At 44.4% G+C, this 23627-nt stretch overlaps 1 long non-coding RNA gene across 3 annotated transcripts in view; it reads right to left on the bottom strand.

Annotated features, from left to right (window-relative positions):
* Positions 1-23627, bottom strand: part of LOC307181204 — a 459350-nt gene that overhangs the window by 46487 nt on the left and 389236 nt on the right. Inside the window, exon 5 of one of the 3 annotated variants that reach the window (XR_013826104.1) lies at positions 10717-10776. The exons of the other annotated variants lie outside the window; for them this stretch is intronic. This is a non-coding gene — a long non-coding RNA (uncharacterized lncRNA). Of the gene's footprint in view, positions 1-10716; positions 10777-23627 lie in introns of those variants that run through there. 3 annotated transcript variants of the gene reach the window in all.

The raw sequence follows: 23627 nt of genomic DNA, 5'->3' as shown, positions 1-23627 counted from the left end.
GGACCCTTAAAGGTCATTAGAATCTATAACACTTCCAATGCTGGTGCTCAGGTGGACGAGCAGGGAGGCAGGTGTCCTGGGGACAATCAACGTCACCGGGAGGCTGCTGGGGAGAAGCTCTGACCCTCGCCCCAGGGTATGAGGGCTCCCAACTCAGCACTCAGCAGTTACAGAAGAAGGGTCTGCACCCTCAGCACTCCAAGAATGAGGAACGGGACAAAAGGCAGAGGAGGGGTTTGTCCCCAGCAAAGCCCATTAAAAATCCCTGGGAGATAAAAATAGAATCTGGGCAATAAAGTCAAGTCTAACCTTTTTTATCCTTTGTGCTTTGTCTAATTTCACGTGCTCCTAGGGTCCCGCATGCAGAGGTTCCACACCTGGCACTTCAGACCAGATTTCCTAGTGCAGAATGGCTGGGTCGACACCTCAGCTCCTGGGGCCCAGTGCAGACTCCACGATATAGAGCCTGAGCTACAGCCAACCCGGCCCTCGAGAGCTCCGCCGCCTCCCTCCCTCCCACTGACTCTGACAGGATCTCTACACAGCAGCCCAGCCCACAGCCCACGGGGTAGTGCATGCTCTCACCTCTCCATTCTCTGATCAAAATATAAAGTTTCCTTTGCTTGTGAACAAAACTCAGTCTCGATCTGTTGGCCCCAATGACACTGGGCAGGGGGACACTTGTTGGGGTCCACTCTGGAGGATCAGTAACAGAAATTGAGACTATTGTAACCTCAATGAACAGATGTGTGAGCCAAACTGTAGTTAACATAGAACAGTGTATAAGGCTCGGGTAAAATAAGATGTTTTTAACACTTCCATTTGATATTTCCATCACTTTTTATAAGCAAGTTCAGTGAAAAGGTTTGTCTTATTTGTCAGGTCAATATTAGAGAAACGAAGTGATTTCTTTCCAAGGATGTACAGCTAATAATCTTGGTTAAACCTTCAATCTTGTTTTAAATGCTTTTCCATTGAAAATGATACCTCTCTTTCAGCTCCCCCATTTCTGAGAAGTATAAAATCTTATAATTTATTATTACCAAAGGGGAAAGGTGGGAGGAGGGATAAATTAACAGTTTGGAATGAACACATACACACTGCTATGTATAAAATAGATCATCAACAAGGAACTACTGTATAGCACAGGGAACTACACTCAACATTTTGCAATAACCTATAAGGGGAAATAATCTGAAAAAGAATAGATATTTTTATTGACATCATCTATCAATGACAGTTAAAGTGTAGCCTAAGGGAAGCTGGTGGTGAGTGCTTCTGACCCTGAAGACTTCAATCATCTAAAGTTTGGACTCTGCCTACTTCCCAAGGCCCTTAATGAACATATGTGTAGCCGTAGCTTAAAAACTTCCCCAGTTTGGGTTTCGGGGAGACACTGATTTTGAAAAAGCCCTGGTGTTCTCCTTACATGAATGGGACTCTTCCTACTGCTAAAACATGTCTGTCACACCCAGAGGATGGTATACCGTCTGATCGGGAAGAGTTTGGAAAAGGCATCTCATCTCCTCATCTCCTGGTGCTCGGGTTCACCCCTCCAGCGTCTTTACTAACAGTCTCCCCACTTGGAGATGTCAGCACTGTCAACATCCTGTTGCGTACAGTTTGGAATTTGTCCAGAGGATGAAGCGGAAGGATGAGGAACAATGAGAGACAAGTCCTAGGTGTTCAGACAGGCACATGTCACTCTAATTTCCAATCAGGAAGACGAATTGACCAAAGGCTAGGGTTGCCCATGGAAACAGTATAGGGCTTGAGGAAATCCCGCTGCTTTGTGGCCAGTTCCCATAAACACGAGTTGAACAATGGAACTCAGAGGCAGTAAAATTCACAAAACTGCAGAGTTGAAAATATCCATCACTGAAAAATGTCTTGAGGAAAGTCAGAGAAAAGGACTTGTAAGCAAGGGAGAATGGCAGGAAAGGGATTTGAGGAGGTAGAAAGGACTCGCCATTAAGCACAAGAAAAGGAGCTGAACATTGCCAACATTGCAGTTGGCCAAAAAGGGTGTATGCGTTCTTTTCTGTATATATTCAAGAAAAGGGCATACACTTTTTTAGCCAACCAAACAGGTGGGCACTGGAAGTCAATACTACAAAAGATATCACTTCGCATCAGTCAGAAGAGCCATCCTCATAAAGCGTAAACAACAGAAATGCAGGACAGGGCAACAAGAAGAGGGAGCCCTGTGAGACTTATAGTGGAAATGTATATTGCCAACGGCCATTCTGGAGAAGTGTATTGTGTTTACTAAAGCATCTAAAAAATGAGCTACAGAGCATAGGGCACTTGCACTCATGGGCGTATATCTTGGGAAAAACAAAAATCGAGAGGACACAGGCACCCCAATGTTTACCCCCTCTCTGTTTAAAAGATCCTCGACTAGGATATAACTTAAATGTCTCTGGAGGGAAAAAATGGATAGAGATGTGGTACTTAGGTAGAGTGGAATATTATTCAGCCTGGAAATCAATGAAATATGGCCAGTTGTAACGACTCCGGAGGAGTTACGTATGATCATTCTAAGTGACAGAATTCAAAAAGAAAAAGACACATATCATAAGATATCACTTAAAGGTGGAATCCAAAATGGCTACACATGAAATAAATTACAAAACAAAAACATAGTCAAATATGTAGAAAACACGCATAAGGCTGCTAAACGGGAAAGGTGGGGAGGGGTGAGGCATCATCCAGGAGGTTGAAATTAGCAAAGATACCATTCCAAATACCAAACTGATAATCAACAAGGCCTACACGGTAGCTAAAAGAACTGCACTCAGCACACTCAAGTCACCGGAAAAGAATATATACGACTGGTAAGAATCTGAAAAAGAATTTATTGATGTCTCTCTGTACGTGAATCAAGTGGATGTACAGCAGCAAGAAACAGAGCTTTGAAAATCAGCTGTAACCAATATAGTAATAAATTGAAAAAAATAAACGACAGAGAGACAGAGAAAACCTCTTACAACTTTTCCTCAGGGACGGTGATGCAACATGGATTGAACACATCTAGACCCACAGCAGGATGAGACATAAGGCTGGAAACTGTTTGCGCTAAGAGAAATGTGAGGTTGGGTGAGGAAATGCACACCCTTTAAAGTAATACTACCTGGTACCCATTCAATGGGTCCCAAATCTGCAGGTTCAAGGGATCTTCCTACAGCTAAAACATGCATGGAAAACCCAGAGGACTGTACACCATGTGATCGGGAGATGTGTCTATAATGCACCTCATTTATCCTCTCCTGGTGCTCCTGCTCACCATTCCAGCCACGCTACTTAGAATCTCCCCACTTGGAGAATCAGCACATTTAAACTTCTGTTCCACACATTTTGCAAATTGTGAGGAGGATGAACGGGAAGAGGGGGAACCAATGAGAGAAGAGTTGTAGGGGTTTGGACGGGCACATATCACTCTAATTTCCCATTAAGAATAAGAATTAAAGAAAGGCTCAGCCTGCCTCGCCGGAGCCAAAATAGGGCCTGAAGCAATCCTGCGGGTTTGAGGCCAGCTCACAAAAGAGCAACTTAAAAAATGGAGCTCAGGGTCACTGCAATTCACAAACCTGCAGAGTTATAAATGAAAACTAACGTCCAAAAATATGTTGAGGTAAGGCAAAGAAGAGGATCTGAATGCAAGACAGAATTGCAAGAAACAGATTTCAAGAGATAGATTGGACTCGTCTTTAACGCACATGAAAAGCGGCAGAATTTCGACAATGATGCAGTTGGCCCAAAAGGGCATATGCGTTTTTTCCTGATTATATCCAGGAAAAAACGCATACGCACTTTATGGGCAACGAAGCAAGCAAGCAATGCAAATGTGCACAACAAAGAAGTCTCACTTCCCACCGGTCAAAAGGGCCATCCTAAAAAATTGTAAAAACCAGAAATGCAGGACAGGCCATGGAGAACAGGGAGCCTTTATACGCTGATGGGCAGTGTGTGAACTGCCGAGAGCCACTCTGGAGAAGTGTATGGTGGTTCCTAAATCATCTAAAAAACAGAGCTACAGAGCATAGGACTCTTCCAATCATGGGAGTATATCTAGGGAAGTCTAAAAATCAACAAGACACAAGCACACCACAGTTTAGGGCTACTCTGTTTACAAGAACCTCAACTTCAGTACACCTTAAATATCCCAGGAAAGAGAACAATGGATAAAGAAGATGTGGTACTTATGTACAATGGAATATCTCTTCACCATGAAATCAATGTAATAAGGCTAGTAGAAGGATAAAGAGTGGATTTAGGTCCGATAATACTACTTGAAATAAGTCAAACAGAAAAAGAAACATATCATAAGATATCACTTATAGAGGGAGGGTAAATATGGCTGCACAAGAAATGAATTACAGAACAGAACAGTGTCTCACATTTAGAAAACACACTTATGTCAGCTTAAGGGGAAAGGAGAGGTGGGGTGATGCATAAAACCAGAGTTTGAAATTAGCACAGATACCGTTCAATAAACCAAATAGGTATTAGACAAGATCTACACCTTGCTCAATGAACTGGCCTCAACACACCCTATACACCGCAGAGAAATATATCTGAGGAATAAGAATCTTAAAACCCATGTATTGATATATCTCCATAAGGGAATCAAGTGTGTGCAGAGCGGCACAAACACAGCAGTGAAAATGAGCTAAACCCCATTATAGAAATAAATTTTAAAAACAAAACGCTGAAACAATGAAAGAGAGAAAAATTCTTACAAAATTCGCTCAGGGGCTGTGATGCAACCTGGATTGACCACATATAAACCCACAGCTGGATAAGACATAAGGCTGGACACTTGGGGCTGACAGGATTGGTGAGCTTTGGTGAGCAACTGCCGAAAGTTTAATGCAATACTTCATGCTACTCAGTCCAAGGGTCCCAACACTCCAGGTTGAAGGGAATCTTCCTACAGCTGAACCATGCTTGGGAAACCCAGCGACTGGTATACCATATGATCGGGAAAGGTTTCTAAAACGCACCTCATTTTTCCTCTCCTGGGGCTCCGGATCGACATTCCAGCCGCTTTACTAACAACATCCCCACATGGAGTCAATGCCTTTAAGTTCTGGTATCGCACAGTCTGCAGTTAGTGCAGAGGATGAATGGGAATAGGGGGAACCAGTGAGAAACTAGCTGTAGCGGTTTCAATGGGCACATGTCACTCTAATATCACATCAGTAAGAAGAATTAACCAAAGGCACAGCAAGGTGCCCCAGAAGAAAAATAGGGCTTCAAGGAATCCTGTGGTTATGGGGCAAGACCACAAAAATAAGAGCTAAAAAATGGAGCTAAGGGCCACTGCAATTCAAAAACCTGCAGAGTTATAAAGGCCAACTATTTTTAAAAAATATATTTAGGTAAGGCTATGAAGAGGCACTGAAAGCAAGGCAGAACTGCAGGAAACCGATTTCAGGAGGTAGACTGGAATTGCATTGAAAACATATGAAGAGAGTCAGAGACTCGACAATGATGCACTTGGCCAAAAAGGGCGTATGTGTTTTTTCCTGAATATATTCAGGAAAAAACGCATACGCACTTTCTGGCCAACCAAGCAAGCTTGCAAAGGAAATCTGCACTACAATGAAGTCTCACTTCCACCTGGTCAAAAGGGCCATCTGCAAAAAGTGTAAAATCCATAAAGGCACGACAGGCCATGGAGAACTGGGAGCCTTCTTATGCTGATGGGCGGGATGTAAATTGCCAACAGACACTCTGGAAAAGTGTATGGTGTTTCCTGAAACATCTAAAAAACAAAGCAACAGAGCCTAGGGCACTTCCACTTATGGTCCTATAGCTTAGGGAAATTAAAATCAAAAAGACACAGCCACCCCAAAGTTTGGGACGGCTCTGTTTACAAGAACCTCGTTTACCGTACAAGTTCAATATCGCAGAAAGTGAAAAATGGATAAAGAACTTGTGGTACTTACGTACAATGCAATATCACTAAGCAATGAAATCTATGTCATCAGGCCCGTAGCAGCATAATGAGTGGATTCAGCTATGATGATTCTAACTGAAATAAGTCACACAGAAAAGAAACATCATAAGGTGTCACTAATGCACAGAATGTGAACTTGGCTACACATGAACTGAATTACAAAACAGAACAGTGTCTCATGTTTAGAAAACCAACTTATGATTGCTTAACAGGGAAGGTGAGTTGGGGTGCTGCATAAAACCAGAGATTGAAATGAGCACAGATAAAGTTCCTTAAGCCAAATATGGAATAGACAAGAGCTACTCCTTGCTCAACGAAATGGACTCAACACCCCATATTAAACGCCTAAGAATGTACCTGACTAGTAAGTATCTTAAAACCTATGGATTGCTATGTCTCCAAAAGAAAATCAAGCGTGTGTACAGGGGCATAAACGCAGCAGTGATAGGATTGGAGAGGTTCGGTGAGCAAATGAAGACCCTTTGAAGTCATATTGCATGGTACCCATTACACGGGTCTCAACTCTCCAGGTTTAAGGTATTCATCCTTCAGCTAAAACATGCATGTGGAACCCAGAGTATGATCAACCATGTGAACGGGAGACGTGTTCAAATATGTCTCAGTTTTCCCCCCCTGGTACTCGTGTGCAACATTCCAGACGCTTTACTAACACACTCCCGTCTTGGAGAGTCAGTCCCTTTAACCTCCTGTTTGGCCCAGTTTGCAATTTCAGCGGAAGATGTACAGGAATAGCGAGAACCAATGAGAGGCTAGCTGGAGGTGTCTGGACGGGCAAATTTAACTCTAATTTCCCACCAGGAAGAGGAATTAAGCAAAGGCTCAGCATGCCGGGCCGGAACCAGATTAGGGCCTGAAGCCATCCTGTGGTGTTGCGGCCAGCTCAAAAGAAAGCGAGTTGAAGAAAGGAGCTCAGGGGTAGTGTAATTCACAAATCTGCAGAGTTATAAATGACAGCTATCGTCCAAAAATATACTGAAGTAAGGCTGCCAAGAGGACTTGAAAGCGGGGCAGAATTGCAGGAAACTGATTTCAGGAGGTAGACTGGAATTGCATTGAAAGCATAGGAAAAGAGGCAGAACGTCCACAATGATGCACTTGGCCAAAAAGGGCGTATGCGTTTTTTCCTGAATATATTCAGGAAAAAACGCATACGCCCTTTTTGGCCAACCAAGCAAGCTTGCAAAGGAAATCTGCACTAAAATGAAGTCCCACTTCCCCCCGGTCAAAAGGGCCATCTGAAAAAAGTGTAAAATCCAGAAAGGCAGGACAGGCCATGGAGAACTGGGAGCCTTGTTATGCTGATCGGCGGGATGAAAATTGCCAACAGACACTCGGGAGAAGTGTATGGTGTTTCCTGAAACATCTAAAAAACAAAGCAACAGAACCTAGGGCACTTCCACTTATGGTCCTATAGCTTAGGGAAATTAAAATCAAAAAGACACAGCCACCCCAAAGTTTGGAACGGCTCTGTTTACAAGAACCTCGTTTACAGTACAAGTTCAACATCGCAGAAAGTGAAAAATGGATAAAGAAGTTGTGGTATTTACTTACAAAGCAATATCACTCAGCAATGAAATCTGTGTCATCAGGCCCTTAGCATCACAATGAGTGGATTCAGGTATGATGATTCTAACTGAAATAAGTCACACAGAAAAAGAAACATCATAAGATATCAGTAATACACGGAATGTAAACTTGGCTACACAGGAACTGAATTACAGAACAGAACAGGGTCTCAAATTTAGAAAACCAACTTATGCTTGCCTAAGGGGAAAGGTGAGTTGGGGTGCTGCATAAAACCAGAGATTGAAATGAGCACAGATAAAGTTCCTTAAGCCAAATATGGAATAGACAAGAGCTACTCCTTGCTCAACGAAATGGACTCAACACCGCATATTAAACGCCTAAGAATGTACCTGACTTGTAAGTATCTTAAAACCTATGGATTGCTATGTCTCCGAAAGAGAATCAAGCATGTGTACAGGGGCATAAACGCAGCAGTGATAGGATTGGAGAGGTTCGGTGAGCAAATGAAGACTCTTTGAAGTCATATTGCATGGTACCCATTCCACGGGTTTCAACTACCGAGGTTTAAGGTATTCTTCCTTCAGCTAAAACATGCATGTGGAACCTAGAGTACGATCAACCATGTGATCGGGAGACGTGTTCAAATATGTCTCAGTTTTCCTCCCCTGGTACTCGGGTGCAACATTCCAGACGCTTTACTAACACTCTCCCCACTTGGAGAGTCAGCGCCTTTAACCTCCTGTTTGGCCCAGTTTGCAATTTCTGCGGAAGATGAACAGGAATAGCGAGAACCAATGAGAGACTAGCTGGAGGTGTCTGGACGGGCAAATTTAACTCTCATTTCCCACCAGGAAGAAGAAATAACCAAAGGCTCAGTGTGTCGTGCCGGAACCAGATTAGGGCCTGAAGCCATCCTGCGGTGTTGCGGCCAGGTCACAAGAAAGCGAGTTCAAGAAAGGAGCTCAGGGGCACTGTAATTCACAAACCTGCAGAGTTATAAATGACAGCTATCGTCCAAAAATAGACTGAAGTAAGGCTGCCAAGAGGACTTGAAAGCGGGGCAGAATTGCAGGAAACCGATTTCAGGAGGTAGACTGGAATTGCATTGAAAGCATAGGAAAAGAGGCAGAACGTCCACAATGATGCACTTGGCCAAAAAGGGCGTATGCATTTTTTCCTGAATATATTCAGGAAAAAACGCATACGCCCTTTTTGGCCAACCAAGCAAGCTTGCAAAGGAAATGTGCACTACAATGAAGTCTCACTTACCCCGGTCAAAAGGGCCATCTGAAAAAAGTGTAAAATCCAGAAAGGCAGGACAGGCCATGGAGAACTGGGAGCGTTGTTATGCTGAAGGGCGGGATGTAAATTGCCAACAACCACTCGGGGGAAGTGTATGGTGTTTCCTGAAACATCTAAAAAACAAAGCAACACAGCCTAGGGCACTTCCACTTATGGTCCTATAGCTTAGGGAAATTAAAATCAAAAAGACACAGCCACCCCAAAGTTTGGGACGCCTCTGTTTACAAGAACCTCGTTTCCAGTACAAGTTCAACATCGCAGAAAGTGAAAAATGGATAAAGAAGTTGTGGTATTTACTTACAAAGCAATATCACTCAGCAATGAAATCTGTGTCATCAGGCCCTTAGCAGCACAATGAGTGGATTCAGGTATGATGATTCTAACTGAAATAAGTCACACAGAAAAAGAAACATCATAAGATATCAGTAATACACGGAATGTAAACTTGGCTACACAGGAACTGAATTACAGAACAGAACAGGGTCTCAAATTTAGAAAACCAACTTATGCTTGCTTAAAGGGAAAGGTGAGTTGGGGTGCTGCATAAAACCAGAGATTGAAATGAGCACAGATAAAGTTCCTTAAGTCAAATATGGAATAGACAAGAGCTACTCCTTGCTCAACGAAATGGACTCAACACCGCATATTAAACGCCTAAGAATGTACCTGACTAGTAAGTATCGTAAAACCTATGGATGGCTATGTCTCCAAAAGAGAATCAAGCATGTGTACAGGGGCATAAACGCAGCAGTGATAGGATTGGAGAGGTTCGGTGAGCAAATGAAGACCTTTGAAGTCATATTGCATGGTACCCATTACACGGGTCTCAACTCTCCAGGTTTATGGTATTCTTCTTTCAGCTAAAACATGCATGTGGAACCCAGAGTATGATCAACCATGTGAACGGGAGACGTGTTCAAATATATCTCAGTTTTCCTCCCCTGGTACTCGGGTGCAACATTCCAGACGCTTTACTAACACTCTCCCCACTTGGAGAGTCAGCGCCTTTAACCTCCTGTTTGGCCCAGTTTGCAATTTCTGCGGAAGATGAACAGGAATAGCGAGAACCAATGGAGACTAGCTGGAGGTGTCTGGACGGGCAAATTTAACTCTCATTTCCTACCAGGAAGAGGAATTAACCAAAGGCTCAGCGTGCCATGCCAGAACCAGATTAGGGCCTGAAGCCATCCTGCGGTGTTGCGGCCAGGTCACAAGAAAGCGAGTTGAAGAAAGGAGCTCAGGGGCACTGTAATTCACAAACCTGCAGAGTTATAAATGACAGCTATCGTCCAAAAATAGACTGAAGTAAGGCTGCCAAGAGGACTTGAAAGCGGGGCAGAATTGCAGGAAACCGATTTCAGGAGGTAGACTGGAATTGCATTTCAAGCATAGGAAAAGAGGCAGAGCGTCCACAATGATGCACTTGGCCAAAAAGGGCGTATGCGTTTTTTCCTGAATATATTCAGGAAAAAACGCATACGCCCTTTTTGGCCAACCAAGCAAGCTTGCAAAGGAAATCTGCACTACAATGAAGTCTCACTTCCCCCTGGTCAAAGGGGCCATCTGAAAAATGTGTAAAATCCAGAAAAGCAGGACAGACCATGGAGAACTGGGAGCCTTGTTATGCTGATGGGCGGGATGTAAATTGCCAACAGCCACTCGGGAGAAGTGTATGGTGTTTCCTGAAACATCGAAAAAACAAAGCAACAGAGCCTAGGGCACTTCCACTTATGGTCCTATAGCTTAGGGAAATGAAAATCAAAAAGACACAGCCACCCCAAAGTTTGGGACGACTCTGTTTACAAGAACCTCGTTTACAGTACAAGTTCAACATCGCAGAAAGTGAAAAATGGATAAAGAAGTTGTGGTATTTACTTACAAAGCAATATCACTCAGCAATGAAATCTATGTCATCAGGCCCTTAGCAGCACAATGAGTGGATTCAGGTATGACGATTCTAACTGAAATAAGTCACACAGAGAAAGAAACATCATAAGATATCAGTAATACACGGAATGTAAACTTGGCTACACAGGAACTCAGTTACAGAACAGAACAGGGTCTCAAATTTAGAAAACCAACTTATGCTTGCTTAAGGGGAAAGGTGAGTTGGGGTGCTGCATAAAACCAGAGATTGAAATGAGCACAGATAAAGTTCCTTAAGCCAAATATGGAATAGACAAGAGCTACTCCTTGCTCAACGAAATGGACTCAACACCCCATATTAAACGCCTAAGAATGTACCTGACTAGTAAGTATCTTAAAACCTATGGATTGCTATGTCTCCAAAAGAGAATCAAGCGTGTGTACAGGGGCATAAACGCAGCAGTGATAGTTAGGAGAGGTTCGGTGAGCAAATGAAGACCCTTTGAAGTCATATTGCATGGTACCCATTCCACGGGTCTCAAATCTGCAGGTTTAAGGTATTCTTCCTTCAGCTAAAACATGCATGTGGAACCCAGAGTATGATCAACCATGTGAACAGGAGACGTGTTCAAATATGTCTCAGTTTTCCTCCCCTTGTACTCGGGTGCAACATTCCAGACGCTTTCCTAACACTCTCCCCACTTGAAGAGTCAACGCCTTTAACCGCCTGTTTGGCCCAGTTTGCAATTTCTGCGGAAGATGAACAGGAATAGTGAGAACAAATGAGAGACTAGCTGGAGGTGTCTGGACGGGCAAATTTAACTCTCATTTCCCACCAGGAAGAGGAATTAACCAAAGGCTCAGCGTGCCATGCCGGAACTAGATTAGGGCCTGAAGTCATCCTGCGGTGTTGCGGCCAGGTCACAAGACAGCGAGTTGAAGAAAGGAGCTCAGGGGCACTGTAATTCACAAACCTGCAGAGTTATAAATGACAGCTATCGTCCAAAAATAAACTGAAGTAAAGCTGCCAAGAGGACTTGAAAGCGGGGCAGAATTGCAGGAAACCGATTTCAGGAGGTAGACTGGAATTGCATTGAAAGCATAGGAAAAGAGGCAGAACGTCCACAATGATGCACTTGGCCAAAAAGGGCGTATGATGCACTTGGCCAAAAAGGGCGTATATTCAGGAAAAAACGCATACGCCCTTTTTGGCCAACCAAGTAAACTTGCAAAGGAAATCTGCACTACAATGAAGTCTCACTTCCCCCCGGTCAAAAGGGCCATCTGAAAAAAGTGTAAAATCCAGAAAGGCAGGACAGGCCATGGAGAACTGGGAGCCTTGTTATGCTGATGGGCGGGATGTAAATTGCCAACAGACACTGGGGAAGAAGTGTATGGTGTTTCCTGAAACATCTAAAAAACAAAGCAACAGAGCCTAGGGCACTTCCACTTATGGTCCTATAGCTTAGGGAAATTAAAATCAAAAAGACACAGCCACCCCAAAGTTTGGGACGCCTCTGTTTACAAGAACCTCGTTTACCGTACAAGTTCAATATCACAGAAAGTGAAAAATGGATAAAGAACTTGTGGTACTTACGTACAATGCAATATCACTCAGCAATGAAATCTATGTCACCAGGCCCATAGCAGCATAATGAGTGGATTCAGGTATGATGATTCTAACTGAAATAAGTCACACAGAAAAAGAAACATCATAAGATATCACTAATACATGGAATGTAAACTTGGCTACACAGGAACTGAATTCCAAAACAGAACAGGGTCTCAAATTTAGAAAACCAACTTATGCTTGCTTAAGGGGAAAGGTGAGTTGGGGTGCTGCATAAAACCAGAGATTGAAATGAGCACAGATAAAATTCCTTAAGCCAAATATGGAATAGACAAGAGCTACTCCTTGCTCAACGAAATGGACTCAACACCCCATATTAAACGCCTAAGAATGTACCTAACTAGTAAGTATCTTAAAACCTATGGATTGCTATGTCTCCAAAAGAGAATCAAGCACGTGTACAGGGGTATAAACGCAGCAGTGATAGGATTGGAGAGGTTCGGTGAGCAAATGAAGACCCTTTGAAGTCATATTGCATGGTACCCATTACACGGGTCTCAACTCTGCAGGTTTAAGGTATTCTTCCTTCACCTAAAACATGCATGTGGAACCCAGAGTATGATCAACCGTGTGAATGGGAGAGGTGTTCAAATATGTCTCAGTTCTTCTGCCCTGGTACTCGGGTGCAACATTCCAGACGCTTTACTAACACTCTCCCCACTTGAAGAGTCAGCGCTTTAACCTCCTGTTTGGCCCAGTTTGCAATTTCTGCGGAAGATGAACAGGAATAGGGAGAACCAATGAGAGACTAGCTGGAGGTGTCTGGATGGGCAAATTTAACTCTAATTTCCCACCAGGAAGAGGAAATAACCAAAGGCTCAGCGTGCCGTGCCGGAACCAGATTAGGGCCTGAAGCCATCCTTCGGTGTTGCGGCCAGCTCAAAAGAAAGCGAGTTGAAGAAAGGAGCTCAGGGGCACTGTAATTCACAAACCTGCAGAGTTATAAATGACAGCTATCGTCCAAAAATATACTGAAGTAAGGCTGCCAAGAGGACTTGAAAGCGGGGCAGAATTGCAGGAAACCGATTTCAGGAGGTAGACTGGAATTGCATTGAAAGCATAGGAAAAGAGGCAGAACGTCCACAATGATGCACTTGGCCAAAAAGTGCATATGTGTTTTTTCCTGAATATATTCAGGAAAAAAAGCATACGCCCTTTTTGGCCAACCAAGCAATCTTGCAAAGGAAATCTGCACTACAATGAAGTCTCACTTCCCCCCAGTCAAAAGGGCCATCTGAAAAATGTGTAAAATCCAGAAAGGCAGGACAGGCCATGGAGAACTGGGAGCCTTGTTATGCTGATGGGCGGGATGTAAATTGCCAACAGACACTCGGGAGAAGTGTATGGTGTTTCCTGAAACATCGAAAAAACAAAGCAACAGAGCCTAGGGCACTTCCACTTATGGTCCTATACCTTAGGGAAATTAAAATCAAAAACACACAGCCACCCCAAAGTTTGGGACGCCTCTGTTTACAAGAACCTCATTTACCGTAGAAGTTCAATATCACAGAAAGTGAAAAATGGATAAAGAACTTGTGGTACTTACGTACAATGCAGTATCACTCAGCAATGAAATCTATGTCATCAGGCCCATAGCAGCATAATGAGTGGATTCAGGTACGATGATTCTAACTGAAATAAGTCACACAGAAAAAGTAACATCATAAGATATCACTAATACACAGAATGTAAACGTGGCTACACAGGAACTGAATTCCAAAACAGAACAGGGTCTCAAATTTAGAAAAGCAACTTATGCTTGCTTAAGGGGAAAGGTAAGTTGGGGTGCTGCATAAAACCAGAGATTGAAATGAGCACAGATAAAGTTCCTTAAGCCAAATATGGAATAGACAAGAGCTACTCCTTGCTCAACGAAATGGACTCAACACCCCATATTAAATGCCTAACAATGTACATGACTAGTAAGTATCTTAAAACCTATGGATTGCTATGTCTCCAAAAGAGAATCAAGCCTGTGTACAGGGGCGTAAACGCAGCAGTGATAGGATTGGAGAGATTCGGTAAGCAAATGAAGACCCTTTGAAGTCATATTGCATGGTACCCATTCCACGGGTCTCAACTCTGCAGGTTTAAGGTATTCTTCCTTCAGCAAAAACATGCATGTGGAACCCAGAGTATGATCAACCGTGTGAATGGGAGAGGTGTTCAAATATGTCTCAGTTCTTCTCCCCTGGTACTCGGGTGCAACATTCCAGACGCTTTACTAACACTCTCCCCACTTGGAGAGTCAGCGCCTTTAACCTCCTGTTTGGCCCAGTTTGCAATTTCTGCGGAAGATGAACAGGAATAGCGAGAACCAATGAGAGACTAGCTGGAGGTGTCTGGACGGGCAAATTTAACTCTCATTTCCCACCAGGAAGAGGAAATAACCAAAGGCTCTGCGTGCCGTGCCGGAACCAGATTAGGGCCTGAAGCCATCCTTCGGTGTTGCGGCCAGCTCAAAAGAAAGCGAGTTGAAGGAAGGAGCTCAGGGTCACTGTAATTCACAAACCTGCAGAGTTATAAATGACAGCTATCGACCAAAAATATACTGAAGTAAGTCTGCCAAGAGGACTTGAAAGCGGGGCAGAATTGCAGGAAACCGATTTCAGGAGGTAGACTGGAATTGCATTTCAAGCATAGGAAAAGAGGCAGAACGTCCACAATGGTGCACTTGGCCAAAAATGGCGTATGTGTTTTTTCCTGAATATAGTCAGGAAAAAACGCATACGCCCTTTTTGGCCAACCAAGCAAGCTTGCAAAGGAAATCTGCACTACAATGAAGTCTCACTTTCCCCTGGTCAAAAGGGCCATCTGAAAAAAGTGTAAAATCCATAAAGGCACGACAGGCCATGGAGAAGTGGGAGCCTTCTTATGTTGATGGCGGGATGTACATTGCCAACAGCCACTCTGGAGAAGTGTATGGTGTTTCCTGAAACATCTAAAAAACAAAGCAACAGAGCCTAGGGCACTTCCACTTATGGTCCTATAGTTTAGGGAAATTAACGTCAAAAAGACACAGCCACCCCAAAGTTTCGGATGGCTCTGTTTACAAGAACGTCATATACGGTACAAGTTCAATATCGCAGAAAGTGAAAAATGGATAAAGAAGTTGTGGTACTTACGTACAATGCAATATCACTCAGCAATGAAATCTATGTCATCAGGGCCGTAGCAGCATAGTGAGTGGATTAAGTACGATGAATCTAACTGATATAAGTCACACAGAAAAAGAAACATAATAAGATATCACTAATACACGGAATGTAAACTTGGCTACACAGGAACTGAATTCCAAAACAGAACAGGGTCTCAAATTTAGAAAACCAACTTATGCTTGCTTAAGGGGAAAGGTGAGTTGGGGTGCTGCATAAAACCAGAGATTGAAATGAGCACAGATAAAGTTCTATAAGCCAAATATGGAATAGACAAGAGCTACTCCTTGCTCAACGAAATGGACTCAACACCCCATATTCAACGCCTAGGAATATACCTGACTAGTAAGAATCATAAAAGCTATGGATTTATATATCTCTGTAAGAGAATCAAGAGTGTGTACAGCGGCATTAAAGCAGTGAAAATCAGGTAAATCCCATATTAAAAATAAATTTCTTAAACAAAACACAATGACAGTGATATAGAGAGCAATACTTAAGTAATTCATTCAAGGCTTCTGATGCAACCTGCATTTACCATATCTACACCCAGAGCTGGGTGACACATAAGGCTGGACACTTGGGGCTCATAAGATTGGTGAGGTTCGGTGAGCAAATGCAGACCCTTTGAAGTCATATTGCATGGTACCCATTCCATGGATCTCAACTCTCCAGGTTTAAGGGATTCTTCCTTCAGCTAAAACATGGATGTGGAACCCAGAGTATGATCCACCGTATGATCGAGAAATGTGTTCAAATGTGTCTCAATTTTCGTTCCCTGGTACTCGGGTGCAACATTCCAGACGCTTTACTAACACTCTCCTCACTTGGAGAGTGAGTGCCTTTAACCTCCTGTTTGGCCCAGTTTGCAATTTCTGCGGAAGATGAACAGGAACAGGGAGAACCAATGAGAGACTAGCTGGAGGTGTCTGGACGGGCAAATTTAACTCTCATTTCCCACAGGGAAGAGGAATAAACCAAAGGCTCAGCATGCCGTGCCGGAACCAGATTAGGGCCTGAAGCAATCCTGCGGTGTGTGGCCAGCTCACAAGAAAGCGAGTTGAAGAAAGGAGCTCAGGGACACTGTAATTCACAAACCTGCAGATTTATAAAAGACAGCTATAGTCCGAATATATACTGAAGTAGGGCTGCCAAGAGGACTTGAATGCGGGGCAGAATTGCAGGAAACCGATTTCAGGAGGAATCGGAATTGGATTGCATTTAAAACACAGGAAAACAGGCAGAACGTCGACAATGATGCACTTGGCCAAAAAGGGCGTATGCGTTTTTTCCTGAATATATTCAGGAAAAAACGCATACGCCCTTTTTGGCCAACCAAGCACCTTGCAAAGGAAATCTGCACTACAATGAAGTCTCACTTCTCCCCGGTCAAAAGGGCCATCAGAAAAAAGTGTAAAATCCAGAAAGGCAGGACAGGCCATGGAGAACTGGGAGCCTTGTTATGCTGATGGGCGGGATGTAAATTGCCAACAGAGACTAGGGAGAAGTGTATGGTGTTTCCTGAAACATCTAAAAAACAAAGCAACAGAGCCTAGGGCACTTCCACTTATGGTCCTATAGCTTAGGGAAATTAAAATCAAAAAGACACAGCCACCCCAAAGTTTAGGACGGCTCTTTTTACAGGAATCTCTTCTGCGGCACAAGTTAAATATCCCAGAGAGCAAATAATGGATAAAGAAGTTGCGGTACTTATGTACAACAGAATACCACTCAGCAATGAAATCTATGTCACCAGGCCCGTACCAGCATAATGAGTGGATTGAGGCACGATGATTCTAAGTGAAATAAGTCACACAGAAAAAGAAACATCATAAGGTATCACTAATACACGGAATGTGAACTTGGCTACACATGAACTGAATTACAAAACAGAACAGGGTCTCAAATTTAGAAAACCAACTTATGCCTGCTTAAGGGGGAAGGTGAGTTGGGGTGCTGCATAAAAGCAGAGTTTGAAATTAGCACAGATACCTTTCCATAAGCCAAATATGTAATAGACAAGGGCTACCCCTTGCTCAACGAAATGGATTCAACAATGAGGTATCACCTCACACCTGGTAGAATAGGCATCATTGAAAATCTACAAACAAAAAATGCTGGAAAGGGTGTGGAGAAAAGGAACCCTCTTCCACTATTGTTGGGAATATAAATTGATACAGTCATTATGGAGAACAATATGGAATTTCTTAAGAAACTAACAATAGAATTACCATATGATACAGCAATCCCAGTACTGGACATATACCCAGACAAAACCATAAATCAAAAAGAGTCATTCACCGCAATGTTCATTGCATCACTATTTACAATATCGAGGTAATGGAAGCAACCTAAATGCCCACAGACAGACGAATGCATAAAGCCGTGGTACATATATAAAATGGAATATTACTCAGCCATGAAAAGGAATGAAATTGGGTCATTTGTAGAGACGTCGATGGATCTAGAGACTGTCATACAGAGTGAAGTAAGTCAGAAAGAGAAAAACAAATCTTGTATATTCATGCATATATGTGGAACCTAGAAAAACTGTACAGATTAACCATTTTGCAAGGCATAAATAGAGCAACAGATGTAGACAACAAACGTATGGACAACAAGGAGGGGAAAGCTGTTGGGGGGTGGTGGTGGGAGGAGTTGAGAGACTGGGATTGGCAGGTATACATTTATATGTATAAAATAGATAACCAATAAGAACCTGCTGTATAAAAATATAAAATAAAATTCAAAATTAAAAAGAAATAAAATTTAAAAAATAAAACAGAAAAAACAATTATTCCCTGCACATACATGTATTTATATGAATAAATTATTTCCATGCTTATATCTGTAAATACAAAAAAGAGGAATAAAATCTACCTTGAACCAAAAACGAAAAAGAGAAAAAAAACACAGAACCCACCAGTTACACAGAGGAAAACCGTATCAGGGCACTTGCTCCAGTTGTAAACAATTCTGAAGTTGGTCAGTGGTGGGGAATCGTCTCCCATTCAGCCAGCAGCCCCCACGCAACAAGCGTCCTCATTGCAAAGCTGGGGCACCGTGCCGAGGCATCTGTGAGTAAACGTGAGCTGAGCCCCAGGCCAGTTGCTGCTGAACTATTCCCACCCGTCCCAGGTAAAACACCTGAATATATACAAGGACTTGAAAGCCTAGAGGAAGGGCCATAGAGCCACACGAGTGACAGCATGCCGGCCGACTTGGTGCCTGCAGGCCAGCCAGGATGGTCCTGGCCCTGGGTGCTCTTCTGGAAGATTTCCATTTCCCTGCCTGAGATACCCGTCCTGTCCCTGCCCCCACTGCTTTTTTCCTTCCTCACCTCTGCCCAGGGAGAAATTCCAGCAGCAGGTATGGGTGACACATCCTCTTCTTTAGCAGGTGGCAGCCTGGCAACTGCTGCAGAAAGTCCAGCAGAGCCCCACTCACACTGGGCCACCCACAAAGCCGTGGCCTCTCACTCCCTCCCACCAGCCCAGCCCCGAGACTGCTGACAGGGCAGAGAAAATGGCGTCAGGCACGGCTGCAGGGGCTCTTGCTGCCTGGAGTGGTATTTATATTGATCTCAACCCAGGCACACCTGGGGAGGGCTGGCCGGCACGGTAAGGCTGCCCAGGTCAGCCAATCATCACCCCTCAGGGGCTCACAGTTGCAGAAAATGGAACTTGCTGAACCGGCCAGGTCCAAGGAACAGGTGTGGGCTCCTGAGAGTCAGGATAGACAAGGGGCTGCAGCTTTGGCTTGTTTTCTAATCATTTTATCTGGCCCATGAGTGGGAGACAACTTCAAGAAAACCCTCTCCTAATGAGAGGAACCCAGGAGTCAGGGAGAGGAGGGGTGGGTGGTGGTTGGAGACAGAGGCCTGGTGCCCCGGGTGCAGTGGAAGTCTCTGGAAGACCAGGTGGAGGGAGGCCTCATGGAGTGATGCCCAGGGTCACAGACCTGTCGCAGCTGCTGTTTGTTAGTTCAAGTCCTGCTCTGAGGTGCTCTGTGTCAGCTCTGAGCGACAGGTGAGCTGGGGGTGCTCTGCAATGAGGGCTATGTGCACGGTTCCTGTGTGCCCAGCCCTGCCACGGTACCTGCAAGGGTAGCTCTGTATCCTGGGAGGGGCCTGACCACGAGAGCCCCGTGGGCTGGGGTGGGGGTGGGGTACCTGCCCAGGTGAGCTCCATATTCTGGGATTGGTCTGACCACGAGAGCCCCATGGGCTGCTGGGGACCTGGTAAAGGATGTCAGGACAGTCAGTGAAGCCACCGAGGATATACCTCCAGTTGCTCCTAATTCCTACACCCTGCTGGTCATTCTACCAACCACCAGGACATGGTATTCTGTATTAGTCTTCAATGATGCCTTCTTTTGTATTCCATTAGTCCCAGAGTCACAAGAAATTTTGGCTTGTGAGTGGCAGGACTCAACATACAACTAAAACAATACTTCCGGGCCGTCTGGCCCCAAGGGTGCAAAAATTCCCACACCATCTTTGGGGAAAGCTTAGCTAAAGACCTAAAAGTTCTACCTCTGGAAAAGGAAACCCTCCTTCAATATGCAGACGACATTCTGATCACCAGCCCTACTAAGGAGGCCTCTGAACTACCAAGCCAATAAAGGATAGAAGTTGTCCAAGAAAAAGCTCAAATATCACAGACTGCGGTGACCTGCCTGGGCTTCATTCTCACAGAAGGTCAGAGAAGCCCATCCCAGGAAAGGGAAGAAACCATTTTCAGCCTTACCCCTTTCTAAAACTAGAAGACAGCTTAGGGGTTCCTGGGGAGGCCAGGGTTTGCTGCTTCTGGATCCCTAACTACAGTCTACTAGCTGGGCCTCTATATGAAACACTGAAAGGAAAAGATGATGATCCTTTTGAATAGAATCCAGAAGTGGCCTTTCAAGAATGGAAAGAGCAGTCAATTCAGACCCTTGCCCTGGAACTCCCTAATTTAGCTAAACCCTTTGACCTTTACATTCCCGGTGAAAGGTGAATCGCCATTGGAGAATTAGTGCAAAAACTGGGACCACTTGAAATGGAACAATGCAAGAATGTCATCCAGGTAGGATAAACTACGGTCACTAAGGGGCTTGGCCCACTGCCACATCTGGCCAAGATACTGGCGGTATCTAAAAACCTGGAAATCAGCAGCCCAAAAGGCCACCTCCCTCCTAAGGGAAAAGGACCCCACGTGGTGATCCTAACCACCAACCATGCCCTGAAGTTGCAGGGTTCGCTCCGTGGGCACACCGACCTCGAGTGAGGAGGCCCTCCAACTCCAACATCCAGAGAGATAACCAGGGGCAACAGGGCACCATGACGACTCGTGTGAACATCACTTGACCTGGAGTTTCTCTCATAAAACAACAAGAGTGTGTCCCAAAAGAGTAGACTACTGCTTGCAGGACTTACTGCACCCAGAGGGGAGCTAATAATCTTGGCGGGGGAACAGTATACCACACTGTCACCATAGAAAAGCCTACAGACACCGTGATGATGGTGGCCAATAAGACCGGCTGGACTCCTGTTTACTTCAAAAGGCTGTTGACTCAGTAGCCATCATGGTCCTTGGTCACCACTGACCCTGGACTGTCTGGGAGTTGAGCGGGCAGGGCTCTGACACCTGGTGCTGTTTGTACGTTAATTCAGGGGCCTAACTGAAGAAAGCGCAGACTACTGGTCAGAGCATCTAGGCTGGCAGAGACGGTCAGCCTAAGGTGGCCGAACAAATGTGGGGCGGGGTGAAACCGGCCCCCACAGCGTCTCTGCACATCTCTTTCCTGGACCCTTAAAGGTCATTAGAATCTATAACACTTCCAATGCTGGTGCTCAGGTGGACGAGCAGGGAGGCAGGGGTCCTGGGGACAATCAACGTCACCGGGAGGCTGCTGGGGAGAAGCTCTGACCCTCGCCCCAGGGTATGAGGGCTCCCAACTCAGCACTCAGCAGTTACAGAAGAAGGGTCTGCACCCTCAGCACTCCAAGAATGAGGAACGGGACAAAAGGCAGAGGAGGGGTTTGTCCCCAGCAAAGCCCATTAAAAATCCCTGGGAGATAAAAATAGAATCTGGGCAATAAAGTCAAGTCTAACCTTTTTTATCCTTTGTGCTTTGTCTAATTTCACGTGCTCCTAGGGTCCCGCATGCAGAGGTTCCACACCCGGCACTTCAGACCAGATTTCCTAGTGCAGAATGGCTGGGTCGACACCTCAGCTCCTGGGGCCCAGTGCAGACTCCACGATATAGAGCCTGAGCTACAGCCAACCCGGCCCTCGAGAGCTCCGCCGCCTCCCTCCCTCCCACTGACTCTGACAGGATCTCTACACAGCAGCCCAGCCCACAGCCCACGGGGTAGTGCATGCTCTCACCTCTCCATTCTCTGATCAAAATATAAAGTTTCCTTTGCTTGTGAACAAAACTCAGTCTCGATCTGTTGGCCCCAATGACACTGGGCAGGGGGACACTTGTTGGGGTCCACTCTGGAGGATCAGTAACAGAAATTGAGACTATTGTAACCTCAATGAACAGATGTGTGAGCCAAACTGTAGTTAACATAGAACAGTGTATAAGGCTCGGGTAAAATAAGATGTTTTTAACACTTCCATTTGATATTTCCATCACTTTTTATAAGCAAGTTCAGTGAAAAGGTTTGTCTTATTTGTCAGGTCAATATTAGAGAAACGAAGTGATTTCTTTCCAAGGATGTACAGCTAATAATCTTGGTTAAACCTTCAATCTTGTTTTAAATGCTTTTCCATTGAAAATGATACCTCTCTTTCAGCTCCCCCATTTCTGAGAAGTATAAAATCTTATAATTTATTATTACCAAAGGGGAAAGGTGGGAGGAGGGATAAATTAACAGTTTGGAATGAACACATACACACTGCTATGTATAAAATAGATCATCAACAAGGAACTACTGTATAGCACAGGGAACTACACTCAACATTTTGCAATAACCTATAAGGGGAAATAATCTGAAAAAGAATAGATATTTTTATTGACATCATCTATCAATGACAGTTAAAGTGTAGCCTAAGGGAAGCTGGTGGTGAGTGCTTCTGACCCTGAAGACTTCAATCATCTAAAGTTTGGACTCTGCCTACTTCCCAAGGCCCTTAATGAACATATGTGTAGCCGTAGCTTAAAAAATTCCCCAGTTTGGGTTTCGGGGAGACACTGATTTTGAAAAAGCCCTGGTGTTCTCCTTACATGAATGGGACTCTTCCTACTGCTAAAACATGTCTGTCACACCCAGAGGATGGTATACCGTCTGATCGGGAAGAGTTTGGAAAAGGCATCTCATCTCCTCATCTCCTAGTGCTCGGGTTCACCCCTCCAGCGTCTTTACTAACAGTCTCCCCACTTGGAGATGTCAGCACTGTCAACATCCTGTTGCGTACAGTCTGGAATTTGTCCAGAGGATGAAGCGGAAGGATGAGGAACAATGAGAGACAAGTCCTAGGTGTTCAGACAGGCACATGTCACTCTAATTTCCAATCAGGAAGACGAATTGACCAAAGGCTAGGGTTGCCCATGGAAACAGTATAGGGCTTGAGGAAATCCCGCTGCTTTGTGGCCAGTTCCCATAAACACGAGTTGAACAATGGAACTCAGGGGCAGTAAAATTCACAAAACTGCAGAGTTGAAAATATCCATCACTGAAAAATGTCTTGAGGAAAGTCAGAGAAAAGGACTTGTAAGCAAGGGAGAATGGCAGGAAAGGGATTTGAGGAGGTAGAAAGGACTCGCCATTAAGCACAAGAAAAGGAGCTGAACATTGCCAACATTGCCAACATTGCAGTTGGCCAAAAAGGGTGTATGCGTTCTTTTCTGTATATATTCAAGAAAAGGGCATACACTTTTTTAGCCAACCAAACAGGTGGGCACTGGAAGTCAATACTACAAAAGATATCACTTCGCATCAGTCAGAAGAGCCATCCTCATAAAGCGTAAACAACAGAAATGCAGGACAGGGCAACGAGAAGAGGGAGCCCTGTGAGACTTATAGTGGAAATGTATATTGCCAACGGCCATTCTGGAGAAGTGTATTGTGTTTACTAAAGCATCTAAAAAATGAGCTACAGAGCATAGGGCACTTGCACTCATGGGCGTATATCTTGGGAAAAACAAAAATCGAGAGGACACAGGCACCCCA

The sequence above is a fragment of the Stenella coeruleoalba genome (genome assembly GCF_951394435.1).
Source record: "Stenella coeruleoalba genome assembly, contig: scaffold_217, whole genome shotgun sequence".
NCBI classification, from domain to species: Eukaryota; Metazoa; Chordata; class Mammalia; order Artiodactyla; family Delphinidae; genus Stenella; species Stenella coeruleoalba.
The sequence above is the reverse complement of the archived record's forward strand: the minus strand, read 5'-3'. Positions and strand labels throughout refer to the sequence as shown.